General features: G+C 49.5%; 2 protein-coding genes across 3 annotated transcripts in view; one reads left to right on the top strand and one right to left on the bottom strand.

Moving 5' to 3' along the window:
- LOC126568946 (heat shock protein 70 A1-like) overlaps positions 1-12500 on the top strand; it is a 148470-nt gene that overhangs the window by 90717 nt on the left and 45253 nt on the right. The gene's annotated exons all lie outside the window — the stretch shown is intronic.
- The window catches only part of LOC126568949 (EH domain-containing protein 1), a 31469-nt gene that overhangs the window by 5058 nt on the left and 13911 nt on the right, over positions 1-12500 (bottom strand). The gene's annotated exons all lie outside the window — the stretch shown is intronic.

Here is a 12500-nt window from a genome sequence, read left to right as displayed (position 1 = left end):
CAACGCAGAAGGGTCACACGAAACGGGCGCGTGGCGTACACACAACACATCCGACCGACCACTAGCCATGAACCGGACGCCCTCCAGTGAAGTTTACATTCCGATGTACCCCCCAGAGAGGGCTAGTTGGGGAGGGGAACGGGGGTGATAGTAGGAAGATTGCAGGGAAAGCGCCGGGAAAAGGGTCTTTCTTCCTTTCGAGCCCGGTGAGCCCGGTGAGATTCACCCGTGCTCTGCATTGTTAAATATTTAACTCACACACCGGAGAACGCTCCGGAGTGCACCCAGCACCCCCCAGGCCCTCCCCCCCGGGTCCTTCCCGGTGGTCCCAAGATCATGTTTGCTGGCAGAATGGCAAAAACATCGCCGGTCGACAACAATGTTTCGCTACTGTGTTCGTGTGTATATGTGTGTTGTGTTTGGAGAATTGAAAGAATAGCAGTAGCGATGGTAACAGTAGCGGAGGCAGCGGCAGCACTAGGCATGAGGTCGGTTGGAGTTCGTTGCTCGAAAGCTTTGCCCCAGGGCAGCACAGCATATGCTGAGCTGTTTACCAGAGCCAAACTATGCCATAGGGCAGCGTGAGAGAAGGCAAAAGGTAGATAGAGAGAGAGAGAGACAGTTAAAAACGAAGTCCCAAAAAGGAATATCCCAACATTTTCTTAGCAAACCTTCACGTTCCGTTTTTGTGTGGCCAAACACATTTTAAACACCAAACCTCTGTGGTCCGTTCGCCGATTCCTCTAGTCTAGAGTCTAAAGGTCGATTGGAATGACGATCATTGTGACCGACCGCGACCGATTTGCTTCTTGCTCATGCATTTTAGATCGCACAAGCACAAGCGCACTGCACGCTTCATAAACAAACGAGAACGATCTCGTCGCTCGACAAGTCACCAAGGTTGGGAAGCAAACACAACATACCATTCGCCTTCGGGCCATTCGAGTGTCTTGTTCGGTGAGGGAAGCTATTCAAAATTAACACTTGTGTCAGTTGCCCCGCCCCGAGAGAGCAGATTGCAGCAAATTAGACAAAAGGGCAGATGAAATTCGCGCATTCAAATGTGATGTTGGGCGATAGAGAGGTTTTAGTAATTACGGCCAGCCTCATTAATTGAGCTCGCTATCAATACGTTACGGCGAGCGAAGGATATGAACCGGAAAACCGGGAATCGCGTAACAGATTGCCGACCGAGGAGACGAGCGAAATGAAACTCATTATCCACCATTCGCTTTCGGCGGGCTCATTCGGTTTCAGAACATAAAAAAAGCCCACCAACCGGTGCCATGTGATACCGTCCACACTGAAAGAGAAACGGGCCGGGGAAAGTTGGTCGAGGCGAAGTGAAGCGACGTGCTTTAACATTCGGGCAATGGCCGGGGAACTGAAGAGAAAGAAAAAATTGCCGACGATTCACATCACATCTCGAATGACTCCATCAAATGGTTTGTCATCTTTTAGTGAAGTAGCGGTGGTGGTGGTAGTAGTAGTGCCTTACAAAATACACACCAAAGAGAAAGCCAGACACAAAACGTGCGAAGAATTGTTTGTGCCCTACCAAGGGGGAAGATTTAGCAGATGTCTCGTACTATCGCATCATTTGAAATGGATTTTTTTTTTCATCGTACAATAACAAACATCCACTAGCGAACGAGTAATAAAGAGTCGCGGGCGGCAGCAGACGACAAGTTCCCACACGGCCGCTCGTCGTCGTCGTCGTCAGTTCCGTCGGATGGTCCGTAACCCAATCTTCCATCCCACTTCTGTGTCTCGGATTACATAAACACGGCGCAATGCCGGGCACTCACTCACGTACCACCACAACCACCACCACTACGGAGCAGCAGCGTGCCAAGCGACAATCACGCGTGATACAGTGGTTTTGTGAGGAGAAGGAGGAGAGAAGCGCGCTCTCGGAGGGCGACATTCTTATCCTTCAGTTGTGCTTCTTCACAAAAGAAAAATGACGCCGCCCGGAGTGTCACTGGCAAGCACGCCTTAAAAATAAACCGCCTGCCCGCTCGGTACGGGGTAAGTAGTTTGGCAACGTATTATGTGTTTCCAGTAGACTTACATCCAAACCCACCCGTATCATCCATTCACGTATGCGCTGCTCGTGCGGAAGGGAGAGAGGTGGATGGAGATGGAACAATAAAACACATCCAGTCGGCACCGGTTTCACGTGGCAATCCTGCGGCCACGGTACAGTTATGGAAGGCTTTACACGCGCTACTAGGCGTCTCCATCTGCGGTACCGTGCGCCTCCATCTGCGGTACCGAAAGTCGTGAGTAGCGCCAGTCGCGATTGAATCGAATGGGGGTGGGGGAGAGCTCATTCCCATTTCTTCTTTTCAATTTCAATACCCTCCTAGAAATGGACGCACGAGTCAAGTAAATCGCCGATTCCACTGCCGATGCTGCTGTTGAAGCCACCTCTCCGATATGCCGTGGGTGGATTGAAGGGCGTCGGAATTTTTACAACTCCCACAGCACACACACACATACACAGCGTCGTAAAAGTGCTCTTCGATTTGCTGATCCTTACACGACCCCGCACAGATTTCGGTCTGCCGCAGAAGCCGCCACGGCACCGACGAAAACAGTGGAGCGTGGAGGTAACCGCGAGAGTATTTGTGTTTGTAATTCGTGCACTTTTTAACGATTTGCCATCGCATGATGATATCGTGTGTTACGGGCCGGCGCACGTCCCACAATGATCGCCCTTAACAATGATCGGTGGTGTTGTGATCGGTTTGCCGGAAAAGGCCAACCCACACACAATCGTAAAGCTTTATTCCAATTGTGGTACGATTAAACGAGCCACCACCTTTTATGATCCTTCGGATTTCTTTTTTTTTTACCGAAACTCTCGGCGCCTGTGTATGGGCGTTTCGACATTTTAAGGATTAAAAGGCTAATTAAGATTGATATCGTGGCCGAGGGGGTACAAAACCGTTCGTTCCGGTTCGTCCGCCACTAATTTCAATTAATATGTGGCCGATTAGTCCAATGAGTGCATTATGGGGTGCGGGCGGATTAAGAGACATTGGCATCGACCAAAAAAAAACGCACCAAAACTTTTCTCCCATTCCCTGGTAACATAAAAAAAAACCACCAAATAGACCGGACCGGAGTCTCGTCCTCGTGTGGCCGGACACCGAGATGGTGTGTGCCAGCGGTGGGGGGGGGGTGTGGTGCTCAGCGAGCATTAAGCGGTTCAGGGGTGGTGGTGGGGTGTTGGGTCTAATGAGAGGACATAAATTCTTCTCTTTATAACAGTCTCGTTTAAGGCTCACTTTCGGATGGCAACACGGCGGCGGCGGTGGCGGCGCAACATTTGTGCAGTACCACCCCATCCATGCTCTTCCGCCCACTTCCCCTTCCACCGCCAACCGGGTGTGTCATCGCCTCATCCTCATCAGCATCATCCATTCTGCTAAACATTGTTATGGCCTAATGAGTTGATAAAATTGATGATAATTTTAATTATTCATAGCCAAGATGGAACGATGGTTTTTATTCCGTTTGCGTCGGAAGCGTCTGTCTTTGCCAGGGATTCTCCTCCTCCTCACTGGCACCTAATTGCTCGTTGGCACCTGATGGCGATGGCGATGGCAGAGAGCGCACTGGAAAGCGTGTCAGAAGAGTGTCACCACGAGTGTGCTGTTTATTATATTTGCTGCATTGTGTTGTTGACTAAAGCCGAAAAGGTTTCCAGTTTTTTATATTTGCAATCTGCACTGCACTTCACGCCGATAAACCAAAAATGTACGTTTCACTGCGAAAGTTGGCAAAAGATAATCGAAAAATCGGAGAACTCTCTAACGATCGAAGCACCATTGATCGGCCAATCATTTTCGAGTAGCTCTTTGAATGATGGCAATGCAGCACCAACCACATCGCGAGTCGTTCGCGCATGAATCTCCATCACTATATTCGAGCACTCGCAGTAGCGTAGCATGCAGTCATGCGGTACGTGCACCACTAGCAGCAGCAGCAGCAGTGAGTATATACAAAATTGAAAAGCAATATATTCAATCAGCACACCTATCACACCAGGTCTGCAGGGAAATGGGTGGCAATGATGCACAACAGGTAAAGCATGCCCGATGCTTGCCCTCAAGTTGACTGAAGACTGTACCTTCGGGAACCCTGTCAAACGAACTGTAAAATATTTAAATTTTACTCCAGTGCCACGGCCGACGGCACCAACGTCAGGCACCAGAACACTTCACACTTTGCGCTACCAGCGTTAGTACCGTGCGGAACTGCCGTCAGCCAAGCCGTGTGACTTGCATTCGATATGAGATTACATATCTTTCAGCCGGTTCCGATCAAAATCGAAATGTCGACGTGGTGCAGCACCAGCTATCGTCGATTGGCGATGGATTATTCGCGTCCAACAAATGACGTTTGCAAATACACACAGCCGTGCACTTCTGTTCATGCTTCAGGGACGGAATAGGTGATATTGCAATAACCTTTTAGCTGATTGAATAAACCTATTCATCATCGGATATGCGTCAGGTTGCCCACTGGAAAACGCGGTGAGAGAGAGGGAATGCTCAACAAGCTCCAAAGCAAGGTCTCACACCGAGGCGACGGTTCCCATTCTGCATATCATCGCGCAGCATAACCGCCAACCAGGAGCAGGATAACCTCACCTGCCATTTCGCTTCCGCTTCCGCTAGTGCCCTTTTTTTTGTAAGCCATTAGCGTAATGGTACTGGTGGTGCACTAGTTCCATCGGCAGATGAATCGATGATAGAATCATCACAACGAACATCAACACTTCGTGTCCTCGGGCGGTTGCGCCGATGGCGGGGGACAAACAAGGGAAACGCAAGCAAGAATGACACGATGCACGGTGCATTGAGCGTGGTTTCGATGGGTTCCGCGTTCATCGCAAAAGGGTCATTCCTGGCGGATGGCGGCAGATGGGAGGTTCTGGAAGCCACAAACGATGGCCGCGCGCACATTGTGGCCTCTGAACTTTAATGCTTCGAGGTTCGATGCGATTGCTGGTTGCGTAACGTGCTTTTTACGCGGATAACTGTGCCGTTAGCATAAAGATTTTCTGCAGCTACTTTGCTCTGTTCTTTGCTAGGTCCGCTGCTTTCAATCGACTCATAAATCATCGTGGGTCGCTTCTAGTGTTTCGATGGGAGTTGTTGATGCACTCTTGGTTACAATAAAAAAAAATGGGCAAAATCAAACCGTTAAAACATTTATAAACAGCTATTTAAGAATTATGATCAAGATTCAATATGTTCAATGCTTTAAGAAACTATATTCATTGCCTAACTGTAAACTGTATTGAGTTCTAGATGTAGAAAAGAAAAACCTGAAGGATAAAAGCGTTCACTCGAGCGGAGGAAGAATGTTCTTCAGCAAATCAGCAATTAGCACGTCGGTTTTAACACTGAATAAGCTATTATTTTAAGGAACTGGAAGTTGGAGACAAACATATTTTTGTACACAACAAAAAAGCAAATTTCAATTAGGTATTAATAAAAAAAGCGTAGAGTAGAGCGTTTTAATGTATCCGAAACATTACGATGCAATAAGTGGATTTATGATACCACTAGTTATTATTCGAAATAATGGCGAAATCTGGCTCGCTAAAATAAAGTATCGTCTTCCTACAGTAATAACGCCATCGAATGCCTTCGAAGCGTCTATATCATCTGTTCATCTGGAAGGATTTCAAATCCTTCTACAAAATGGAGTGAATGCGTAACAAAATATATCATCACTCAACAACCTGCCCTGGCCACCCCGAAAGTGAGTTGTGAATCCATTTCTATTACTTACTCCATATCACTAAACACACAAAAAAAAGAGTGCGGTGTTGTGATTTATAAGGGAGTGAGAAAGAGAGAGAGAGAAACGAACAAGCAAAGTAAAACAAATTACATTATTCCACTCACTTTGGTCACATTACACGCAGGTTCGTACACAACACGTGTCGTGCTGCAAATTGAATGAGTGTACCCCACACCACCCTTATGCTGGGTGCATCATTTATCGCGACAGAAAAACCCGTCCAATGCCTCCGGCGCGGACACACCCAAAACCAACCTTGAACACCTCAAACCATCCCCATAAGTACTCGTCCGAGAGCGAACCGAGTGCAAAAGAGTGAAGAGACCGCAATTCAGCGCGACATGATACATTTTCCGAAAGATAAACCATAAAGTTAACAGCCCTTCAGCCAGCGCGAAGCGAAGTAAATAATGTCCTGGGACTTGTTATGATGCCGGTGCCGGTTTGGCCTCACAGATGATTTGTGTAGTGTAGTGAAGAGTGCCGCGGGTGGCAATGGAAGCTGCAAATCATGATTTGAATTTTTAACAAAACTGTACCACCCCCCCGGCCGCCGTCGCCCCGCGCTGGAACCAAAAGCAGAGCGATCATCATTTATGCTGCTGCTGCTGCTGCCAGCGTGTTCTGTGCGGCAAACGCGAGATGAAGTAAGTACTCGCCTTGGTGTTTATCATGCTGCACGGGTTGCTGGACCCCATACGTGGGCTGCCGGTCGATAGGGGTGGCCTCCCCCTAACACCTGACTCTTCCACAGGGGTCCTCTACCACCGCAAGGGGTTGTTTATCGCTCTTATGTGCTTCGGTACCTCGCGCTGCTTGCTAGACTTATTATTTCACGTACCACTGTGCTCCACAACCGACTTTTCTCTTTGCTCTTTGGTGGCCTCCTTAATGGGTGGGAGGGGGGTGCGAGGTCTCGGGGATGATAATCTCGATTCAAATCCCTTGATCCGTGAATGTTTTCCGCACCGCAGTTTTTCGCTCATTTTCTCGTAGCATCGCGCTTTTGTGGCCGCGAACTCATCAGCGCGATAACGTAACCAAGGAGTGAGCGAGCGAACGAGGAGCGTTAGGAAGGAGGCACCGCCCGTTCGTGCATCAACTCCTCACACCCCACCGCTGGTGGTATCAGTGCGTATGCGTGTGTCCTCCAGTTAGCTAAACTTAGCACGGGTACCAGCGAAACCAGCAGCAGCAGTCTTGGCTAAATCCTCCCCAAAAACGGCCACCACGTAACCACAAAACACGCACGCAACTCCTGCTACAAGAGCGGGAAGAAGGCATGGAAGCGATGAGTGGAGTGTGAGGAGAAGGCAAAAGTCTTGCGCGCAAAATTGCCAATCAATCACGTGCGTCGTGCGTGGCCTTCGTTTCGTTTCGTTTCGTTTCGCGGCCAAAGTGATTCGCCATCGTCGTCGTCGCCGTCGTGGTTGGTGTTCCGCCCTTACTCTACCACCGCCACACCGTTACTCCACACCAAACCCGGTGCTGGAACCCGGAGAATCCCTTCTAGAACCACACTCACGCACACGAGGAGACGAAGAAAATGCCTTCGATGCTTACGCACGCTACTGGCGGAATGTGGCTTCGACTGGCGGTTTTCCGTTCGTTTCTTACTCTTATTGTGTTGTCCGTTCTTCGTTCGCTGGTGACTTGTGCTTGGTAACATGTGCCTCTCCTAGCGCCCACTGTTCCTTGGCAAGAGGCCAGGGCAGAAGCGAAGCGCGAAAAAAAAACGCACACGGACGGAAGGATGGCAGCATGGTGGTTGAGAGTGCGAGAGATCGATTGTCGGAGCTGAAAATGGTTCCTTCTGCCCCGGGTTGGCCGCCGCCGCCACCACCCCGTAGAATTTCCATTTCTTTGCAGTTTTCCCCGTGACTCCACCGGGGGGCCCATTAACGTCAATCGCGCGAGCCCGGTTTGATAATGAGCGTTTTCTTTTCGCTTCCTCTTTGCGTTGCCTCTTGCAAAAGGATCACTCTCCCCGCCAATTGCCGCCTCCTTTGCTATTCTTTCTTCTTCGTTTTTTCTTTCCTTCTTCTTTTTCGGTTCGTTTTTGTTACCCCGTCCCGTTCCGTTACATCGATCCGGTTCCGGGGACCGCAAACGAGACCTAATAGAAGGCAGCGGCGCGAAAGGCAAACGCTGCAAGGACCCATTGGCCGCTTGGAGCTCGCGGGAAAATAAGAAGCTGAATACACAAATCCGGGAACAATAGAAGGAGGAGTAGCGTTGGTGGAAGCAACCTTTCCTTCTTTCCACCCCTCGGGTTTGCTGTCAGACCCGATAAGCGGCTGGGGCAGTACTGGGAACATGCTGGCGGTGTGGTGGGTGGGTTTACTGTTTTGATGAATGTACACCGGCACCGGCATTGGTCCGTACGGGCGTATGTTACATTCTGCTTGCTCAACGAACACAACACCACACCGCACACCACTTGAGACCCAGCGCACAACATATCAATCAATTAGAAAAAGAAGAAAAAAAAGAAACCGCCGTGTAGGAAAAGAGAAGATTAGGTAATCACATTACATGCGACGGAGGGCCCGCGAAACGGCGGCGATGCAATGGTTGATTTACGATGCCAGCAAACCGGACATCTTTTTCAGATCAATCTTAATTGTGCTAATCATATTTGTAACAGACAGGCACGGGCGAGCGGACAGGACGGACGGGTAGGGTGCTACTGGTGCTCAGTTTACTTTCGGTTAAGTTATTTTAGGTTCCACTACCACGTACGCCAAATGTTGGAACCATATCGGTAGCATATGCTTCTGGCCACATACGGGATGGTCGTTAATTAAAACATTTGTTTATTTTGCTTTGTATACTTGTGTCGTGTCTAACAGCGATCACCATGTCCACACTAGTGCCCTAGATTGACGTCTGTCAATGATCGGTGACCATGGAACTCGAGAATAAAGTAGATTGCACGACACGAAGGCATGTGCTGAAGTAATTCATTTTATGCGGATGGCATATGAACAAATAGCTGCGGAAGAAAATAGGTTTTATGTTCCTAAAGAGCCCGTCTTTTTGTCCAAAGAATCAAAGCTCGAGGGAAGATTTGATTTCCTGCTGGTGAGCTGAGGAAAAGGAGCATTCTCCAAAAAAATAAACCATTACAGGACACCGATTTGCTAATTTTATGAGATGAAGGCCATGTTTATACAAAAGATTATTTTGTGGATGTATTAATAAGCGTTCTCAAGCGCCAACATTCCTTGACAATAATTACTCAGATAATACAGGTGAAAAATTGAAATGAAATAGAGCATCATAGCTGAATGGTGTAGGACAACATTAAAACGGTCTATGAATGAATGAATTACTGAATGACTGTCTATGAATGGTTGAATTACTAAGCTAACCAGAGCTAGAAAGTCTTCCATGGAATGTAAAATAAAATAGAATAGGTCGTTTTAAGTCGCGTTCCTCCCCGAAAGTTTCTTGGGACATTCATGCTCTTGAAATACTCTATTCTTCATCGATCTAAAACAACGATAGAACATTCAATCCTAATAAATAAACTGTTTCCATAGAGTTTACAGCCATTTACGCAAAGATATTCTCAGATAGCATGCTATCGGAATCCATGATAACAACACGTTTCAACATCTGACGCTCATCGTCATCAGCATTGTTCGCCATAAAAAAATACAGCTCAAGCAATTACAGCGAATCGGAGGTGGAAAAAAATCAAAAGAAAATAAAAGAAACCAGACAAACCATCAATACTTTATTGGAAAACGATTTTCCTTCGCGCGACTGTTCCCGCCTTCCCCCCCCCTGGCATCTTAAACCCCTCAAAACGAGTGCCACCCGATCTCCCGCTGATCGGCAACGAAAATCATTCGCGCATACACGTGCCACCAAGTACACCAGCAGCAGGAGCTACCACACGAGCAAAGTTGAATTATTTATTGTCCTTTGCCTCACTTCCCTCCCTCATACGGGTTGTTACCGGAGCGGGGTTGTGCGTTTGATTTTTGCTTTCAGTCACCATAAAAATAGAATTCGCAATTCACGGAACACGGTCTTTGGCGTCCTCGTCGTCGTCGTCATCGGTGTGGCTATGCGTGCGTGTGGCAGTCCTCCGGAATCGTCGAGAGCGTGGCCACCACTGAAACCATATCGCGGGAAAGACCGCTCCCAGTAGTAACACCAACAGTAGATAGCAGGTGCGCCAAACGTCGAGGACACGCAAGCAAGCACTCTCGTTCTCTTCGTTCTTTCTCTTCCAGCATGTCCCGGGGACGGACAACCGCATCATCCCCAGAAGGGGACACGCCAATTTGATGGCCCCGCTTCCCCCCTTCTCGCCCTCCATTCAATTGTTCGCGTGAAAGAGCGGAACAGCCTGGAGGAACAATGGCAGAGGGCGGAAAAGACGCACCGGAAACCGCCGTAAGCGCGCAGGAACGCGCGACGGAACATCCGTGGAGAACATTTTTCTAATCATTTTGACAATTTTCGTCCCTTTTATTATCATCGATTCCATCGACCGTGCACGTTTTAATGTCAGTATTTACGACATTCCATTACAGCTACTACCTACGATTGCCTCTGTCTCGGCCTTTCCTTTTATTTCCATTTTACTTTCTTTACGCCCCAACCGTACCTTCGGCGAGTGGTGCGTGCGTGCGTGCGTGCGGGTGTCGAGTTCTTCTAGCCTCTGGGCGCCCACCTCGGACACCCGTGCACCTTCATTGGACGAGAAACTTACAAAGTCATCTCTTACAAAGTTCCTGTCATTGCCATCCTGTGGGCACGCGGGAGTCGAAAACACTTTGCACGAAGACCTGCTCCTCCTTACTGAAGCGCCTACGTCATGGTCACGCGAGAAACGGCGACCGGTCCCATTCCACGCCGCTGGATTTGCACAATGGCGGCCACCACTCCACAGACAACTCCCTTCCCCCGTGGAATGGTTGAATTATGCTGCTGAGCACCTTCCACTACTCCACTGACCGAAAACGTCCGGAATCCGAAATCATCATGCCATAACCGTGCACCAAGAGTAGCAGCCGGTCCGGTCCGGATAGCTCTGGTCTGCTGGTATCCTTCCGTGAGCCAGATTCCAGCGCGCGCCCCGGACTGGTGGTCAATTCATCTCTACAACAAATCGCAAAAATCCCGCGGGATCTCCGCTACAGCGCAACGCTCCAGGGACGAGAGTCCGTCCGTTCCGTGCTTGCTTGCTTGCTTGTTTGGCCAACCGGAAAAACGGACTCACATATGAGCAACACCGGACGTCAAGTGAGAGAGAGTGGGCAGTCCGGTCGAAAAGTCGGCAAACAAATGTGTCTTCCCTGCTTCTCTTCTCATCACGGCTGACTCTAACGGGGAAGAGAGCATCGGTCCTCTTCTGCCACACTATCCTCTCCCTGGGACATTACTCTGCCCGAACACGAATGAAAGACGGACTGGCGCCGACACAGCGACACACCATATCACACGATCAACCTCCATAACTCGGACCACGGCGTTAGTGGTCCAGCAGTACCCCGTCCAGTCTAGCTAGAAGAGTACTGGTCACTGTACTCCACAGATGGAGACGCTGCACACGCTGCTACCGTGCAGAAGCATAACGCTGCGTTTCATAACCGTATCCCTGTCTGTCCTCCTCCCGCTTTTTTGGTAGCGATGAGTACTGTTTGGCAAACTATCGCACCACGGCCCGTCCACTCCGTATGGCTCGTGAAGACGAAGAAGACGTACCATCCGATCTCATCTACTGCCTGGCTGTACGGCAGTTGCCTGGTCCACGCAGCCCATCACGACCGCATCGCCACCGTCTGCTCATCAGTATGCAGCGCACAGATCGAGACAATCTCTCCGACGCATCCGCTTCGCCTTAGTGAGCGACCGGGCCGGTGTAGGTTGAGAAGTGAAATTGAAAAATTGGCCTCCTGAGGGAGCCACCACATTTCGCGGACGAATAACGAACCAACGCTCCACCCGAGCTGATGATAACGTTCCCCCACCATCCAGCGCATCCATTGGAAAATCGGGAACATAAAAAGGCCCCCAAAAAAAACCCCCCGGAAAGGAGCGAGTGGAGCAGCTCTCCAGCTCCAGCTGGCTCCAGGGGGCTGGCTCTGAGTATATTATGAAATATGATGAAAAGTGATCCCACACACGTACGTAGCTCCAGCACCGGCAAAATGACAAAAATCCAACGAGAAAAATTGAGAAAAACCCAGTCGGAAATTCGTATCCAGCATCCAGTACTATCCAGTTAACGGCGGGGCGCAATGGCCCACGGGAAGAGTTCGTTTCGTTGCCACGATGAATAATTAATGCCACAAAATGTCCGCGTCCCAGTTACGACCAGACCAACCGACCGACCAAACCAAGATGATGCTGTTCGCGGCATAGAACCGATGCTGATGCTGCTGTAGCACGACGGACTGCAAGGCCAAACCAGAGCCAAGGAAGCAGCAGCAGCAGCATCGTCCTCATTACCATTAATTCAGACGCGCGCGCGCGCGCGACCGCTTCTGACGGTGGAGCTCGTACTCGTTCTCGAGGTCCACGCCGTGACCGGTGGGAGGGAACCGTGACCGGTGGGAGGGAGGATCGTTTCCGTATCCGGAAGCCATTGCGCTAATGTCAAGTGTTTATGTAATTTAACACAAACACTCCTGTGAAACCCATTCTCTTATGCT

This window comes from Anopheles aquasalis, chromosome 2, assembly GCF_943734665.1.
Source record: "Anopheles aquasalis chromosome 2, idAnoAquaMG_Q_19, whole genome shotgun sequence".
Taxonomy (NCBI): Eukaryota; Metazoa; Arthropoda; class Insecta; order Diptera; family Culicidae; genus Anopheles; species Anopheles aquasalis.
The sequence above is the reverse complement of the archived record's forward strand: the minus strand, read 5'-3'. Positions and strand labels throughout refer to the sequence as shown.